General features: G+C 41.0%; 1 protein-coding gene across 3 annotated transcripts in view; it reads right to left on the minus strand.

Moving 5' to 3' along the window:
• Positions 1-1,533, minus strand: part of PCDH15 (protocadherin related 15) — a 460,786-nt gene extending 459,253 nt beyond the window's left edge. For all 3 annotated transcript variants that reach the window (XM_061373824.1, XM_061373820.1, XM_061373821.1), the window contains exon 1: positions 1,499-1,533. The gene's annotated coding sequence lies outside the window, so the exon portion shown is untranslated. The remainder of the gene's footprint in view (positions 1-1,498) is intronic.
• Between the last annotated feature and the right edge of the window lie 4,467 nt (positions 1,534-6,000).

Consider the following 6,000-nt stretch of genomic DNA (forward strand, 5'->3'; position numbering starts at 1 on the left):
GTGACTATGCAAAATGGCATTTAGCTCTAGGAGCATCTATGCAGTTATTTTAAAACACTGTATAAACCAGTGCATAGCAGCACCAGACAGATACAACCACCATTGCAACCTTATTTTCCCTTGGTCTAATTTCATTTGCAAGACCTCTAGATGGCAGTGAATAAAAGAAAATAAAGTATCAGAAATAGCCATAAATGTTAAATACAAATTTTAAAATTGGGATCTCATCTAATTACTCCCTTGCATTGAAAACCTTCCAGATAATTCAATGGATTAATGGATTACTGCAATGGGATTTTTCCAAACCCAAATCCTATACTCTCTGGCAGATTGCATTGACAGACTTTACAGCAGTGCACTTCCCTTGTGATTTCCTTCTTTCAAACAGACATCACTTTCTTGTACCTAAGCTAAAACATACAGCAGGCCATCTTCATGGGCAAGCAAGAATTCTTTTTTTCCCCTTATGTAAAGTCATATTAACACAAGAAAAAAGGGAAAATAGGGATGAGTAAAGCTGTTTACATAATAAACAATGTAACATTAATGTTCAGTTAATATCAAGACAGTTAGGACCTAGTGCAGTAAGAAGTCTCTGAGATAACTGTGCTTTGGTTTTCAGGTACATACAGGATGCAGAATCAGTTAGACTGCTAATAACTTTGTCATATATTTGCTCTGGCATATACAGTTAATTCATTACTAATGGAATATATAAAACCTGGGATAAAACTTAGATTAGGCCCAGCAGACAAAAGCATTACAGTACATACAGTATACTTTGTCTTATCTTTCACATAAGAGTAACAATCAATCAATACAGCAGCAATCCATATGATTATATAATTTCAGCTATAATTTAGTATTTCTATGGCTTTTAAACCTCATGCAATTCTGAAATTGGCTATGCAATTACCACAAGCAGAGCTGTCCACGCCTGAAGTTAATGCTGTGTTTATTTTTGGAATACAGAATAGATCTGCAAATGCATCTAAAACCACTGGGAACTGAGAACACAACAAAATAATGCTTGAAATTTCGTGTGCTAAAACGTGATGCCAGGGCTGTGAGGGTGCTAATACATTCAAAGGCCTCATGGTCTGCAGCCACTGGAGTGGGGACCAGTGCGGTACTCCAGTCCCCACAGTGAGCCACTGGTCATTGCTGTGGCCTGGAACATTCTGAATGTAAGCCCCCTCTAAAACAAGAGAAACCAAGAACAGCAAGTCACGAAGCATTATTATTCTTTTTAGACTCCTGGGTGATTCACTGTTGTTATAAATTGTCACTGCTATAAAGAAGTCAAGCACTGACAATTAACTCTTACCTGCTGCATTTTCTTAACCTTGTTGTTAATTTTTATCTTTTTCCTGTCTCTGGAATCTTTGCACCCTAGGAAACAGAAGTGTTTCCTTTTGTATCAATTCCCTTACATTTAAAAGCACTAGAGAGCTAATGGCTGCTTTTGCAATTCACATTTGTCAAGATACACACTTACATGAACTTCTGAGCCTCCTTCATACTCCAGTAGAGTTGTTGTAGTGTCACAGACTGATAGCCTAATGGAATAAAATACGGGGAAAAGTTATTCATGTTCTTTAACAGAATGTAACTTAATAATTTTGCTATCACCCATTATATAGATATCTATGTGTCACAGCAAGGCAGGCAACACAAGCATGTTGTACCATATAGAGAGCCTGGAGGAACCTCTTCTCCTGGGAGAAAGCCAGTGTTGGTGATGGTGCTCTACCTGTGGACTTCTCCTGTCTATAGAAGGAAATGGTAAGGTGGAGTATGAAAGTGAGAAGTCAAAAGTGAAAATTAAAGATAGGTGCAAACAAGAAAGAGCAGTAAGAGTATATCACAATTGAAAAAGTGAGCTCAAAAGGAGCAAGAAGAAGAAACAGATGTGTGACAAGGCCTTGGAATAGTAGCTTTGGATGAAAATGGTTCTGGGCAGATCACAAATACTGTTACATCTTCATCAGTCAGGAAAGATGCTTACAGCTGTATTCACCTGCAGAATGACGGTGCACATCGTTAAGGATTGTACTCTGTGTTTTTTGAGGATGAAAGCACTGCTACTTCAGGATTTTTCAGAAGCAGCATTCATACTCTTTTAAACTAAACTAGATTACACTGCACTCTTCACACTAGCTGGTTTGTACATCCATTTGCCAGGAGACTCCTCTTCTTTTACTATGCAGCATTTCTAATGATTTCTCAGTTGTACATAGAGTGCTTTTCAAAAAGATTAAATCAAAGTCCACCTCAAACAGCTTGAGAAATTCTTACCTCCCAACTGCAAAGAATAAGAAATGGATGAGAGGTTGAATCCCCTTTTGAGCAGGAAGGCCAGTGTAGTCCTAACTAATGAATCCCAATCAGACTCATTACAGACACAGCATGTCTCAGATGTGATCTAAATCACATACAGGTTGCATTCTTGTAACAAATGCATCACTCTTACTGAGGTGAAAGAGCACATCTAACTCTGGAAATCATGGACAGGTGTTTGACTAGCACCCTGCTCCTTCCCTGCAGTGAAGATGCATCATTATTGCAAACTGGAAAAGGAAGGGGTGTTTTAGAAGCACAATGAAGAATGACTCTGCTGGTGTATAATCTCAATTACATGCTTCTATACAATAGTCTTTTACTCAGGTGTGAGCCAGTAACTCCCTACCCCAGGCAGACAGGCTTTAACAAAACAAATCACCTATCTAGAATTGAAGCGCCCTCTACAAGCAGATTAAGGAAAGCAGACAAGCTGCAGAGAAAGCTGTTGTCTCTCCCACTGGAAAATAACCATGTAATTGAGTACAAACCAAGAAAAGCTGAATTCTTCAAAGAAACTATTTGCTTGTAGTTTGCACCTCTGTAAGTAATCCAAATGATATGCTGAAATTCATTCCAGCATTTATGCAACAGAGGTTTTAATTTTAACCAAATAAGTAAATATAAAATGGTATGTCTCAAAAAAAGGTACAATTTTGTGCAAAACCACAAACCTAGATGCAGTTATGGCTTTACCACTATCAGTACAGGTGCTTACAGCTGAAGTCACTGTGAGCTCACAGGCTTAGCTCCATCTGTCTTGCCCCTTCCAGACACTCATAGAATCAGAATAGTTAGGGTTGGAAAGGACCTTAAGATCATGAAGTTCCAACCCCCCTGCCATGGGCTGGGGCACCTCCCACTGAATCATGTCACCCAAGGCTCTGTCCAACCTGGCCTCAAACACCACCAGGGATGGAGCATTCAAAACTTCCTTGGGCAATGCCTTCCAGTGCCTCACCACGCTTACAGTAAGAGCTTCTTCCTTGCATCCAATCTAAACTTCCCCTGTTTAAGTTTTAGCCTGGTGCCCCTTGTCCTATCACTACAGTCCCTAATGAAGAGCCCCTCCCCAGCATCCTTACAGGCTCCCCTTCAGATACTGGAAAGCTGCTATGAGGTCTCCACTCAGCCTTCTCCAGGCTGAACAGCCCCAACTTTCTCAGCCTGTCTTCATATGGGAGGTGCTCCAGTCCCCTGATCATCCTCGTGGCCCTCCCCTGCACTTGTTCCAACAGCTCCATGTCCTTTTTATGTTGAGGACACCAGAACTGTACACAATGCTCCAAGTGACATCTCACAAGAGCAGAGTAGAGGGGCAGGATCAGCTCCTTCAACCCGCTGGTCATGCTCCTTTTGATGCAGCCCAGGATACGGTTGGCTTTCTGGGCTGCAAGGGCACACTGAAGCAGGCTCATGTTCATTTTCTCATCGACCAACACCCCCAAGTCCTTCTCTGCAGGGCTGCTCTGAATCTCTTCTCTGCTCAGCCTGTAGCTGTGTCTGGGATTGCTCTGACCCAGCTGTAGGACCTTGCACTTGGCACGGTTAAACTTCATGAGGTTGGCATCAGCCCACCTCACCACCGTGTCAAGGTCCCTCTGGATGGCATTCCTTACCTCCAGCACATCAACCAAACCACACAGCTTGGTGTCATGGGCAAACTTGCTGAGGGCGCACTCAATCCCACCGTCCATGTCAGTGACAAAGATGTTGAACAAGCACTTGTTACTGGTCTTCAGCTGGACATTGAGCCATTGACCACAACTCTTTGCGTGCGGCCATCCAGCCAGTTCTTTATCCACCGAGTGGTCCATTCATCAAATTGATGTCTCTCCAATTTGGAGACAATACTATATACATTATTTTGGAAATGCACTCTTTGGGAAGAAGAGAAAGCAAAGTCTCTGCTAGCAAGAGTGACTATATGTTGATTTATGATTTCTACTTGTTAATAAAAATTATTACTTAAAATTATGCAACATCAGGATGATAACTGCAGAACAGAAAACAAGTGAACAAAATCACTGAGAAAACGAAGTTCAGTACAGGAGTGAGGACCTCTTTGATGCCAGCTAGAAAGCCAACGGGTTCATACTACAGCATGAGTCCTCCCACTGCAACATGTGTAGCCCTACTTATTTCCCAAGGTTAGCACTTTTCAGACCATGCTAGTGCTCAGCATCCCAAAGAATAAGCCCTATACTGATCTTCATCTTCTTCTCTATGGGTCAGCATTTTTGGCAGCTGTTTTTGCAACACACTTTCTGCTCTAAGTCATTTGATTAGAGAGCTGAAGAAAGATAGTTTGATGTACAAATCACAAGTACCTTCATTCTCCCCAACCCAGGCTTTTTCATCTGGGAGGAGTCCCAGCTACAGAGTTCCTCCTACAGAACAAAAGTAGAAGCTGGCAAAACTCAGAGGTATTTGCTCCATTTCATCGTCTTTCACCTCAAGTTTCTTGCACATCTGGTTGCGTAGAAAATGTAGTAAAAACCCCTCCAAACTATAGCAGTAAAATTACATAGCAGCAGGAAAAAAAACAAACAAACAAACAAAAAAAGGGCTACTTAGGCCACTGGCAAATTAAAAAGGCTTTTGTGAATTTACTTTTAGTACACAGAGATGGAGGTCATTTGGAAATAAAACATCTAACCCAAAGATTTCTAAAACCAATCCCAAATCTATTTTCTTTCTCTCATTAGCAAGTCCACTGAGAAGCTCCTGGTAAGCACAGCTGTTATGTTCACTAAAATAGAAATAAAGCCCTGGGAAATACAGGTTAATTTAATGGGAAAGGGAAAGGCTTCACTCCCTCCCCACCATCACCACTGCTGTCCTAGAACTTTAATTGGAGCAAAAGGACTTCTGCATTTGTACACTGATTTAGACTTGAAAGTGAAATCCCCAAATATTTCTGTTCAAAATTGTTTGGGTATCTGTGTGTACTAGTGAGAAACCTGCCCTCTACAGGGATAAAGCATTAAGAAAATCTCTTATTCAAACACTGGACTACCAGTGTCCACTTTTTCTGTCCACCTTCTGTTTCAACTCTTCTTTTGGGCAGAATCAACTTTTTTTCGCTCAGTCACACAGACAGACTTTTCCGCTCTGTGCTCAGTGCTGGTTTAGGTATATGAGGATAAAAGCAAGGTCAAGGCTTCTATTTTAATGCTCTCAGAGCAATCACAGGTTGCTTAGAACTTCAACAAGTCATCAAACCCATTTCCTGTTCCAAGATACCATCAGATCTTTCTTTCATTCCTGATCCATGTTTCGTTTAAGAGAGACATTTAACTTGTGTATCTACCATCTGGGATACTCTACATTGGTCTCAGGCAACTTACTACTTGAACTGTTAACACCTTGTCTCCTCAAACATCTAATACAAACCTTCCTTACACCCATTAAAGTTATGCCACTCATTACGGATAAAAAGGATAAACTATTTTCCTCTCTGAAGTAGTCTATCATGTAGTGGAATACTGTTTTCAAGTTTCCCCTCTTTTATATTCATACAAAATAATATCAGTTTATCACTGCAGAGCACATTTTCTGGACCTCTGGTTGATTTTTCTATTCTCTTCTGCCTCCCCACAACTGGGACACAGCTTTCCTGAAATGCTCCGGCCAGATTAGGATACAGACCCCAGCAAG

Source organism: Neopsephotus bourkii, unplaced genomic scaffold (assembly GCF_033783945.1).
Source record: "Neopsephotus bourkii isolate Nb327-2 ecotype Australia unplaced genomic scaffold, CSIRO-AGI_Nbou_v1 NB_1634, whole genome shotgun sequence".
Lineage (NCBI taxonomy): Eukaryota > Metazoa > Chordata > Aves > Psittaciformes > Psittacidae > Neopsephotus > Neopsephotus bourkii.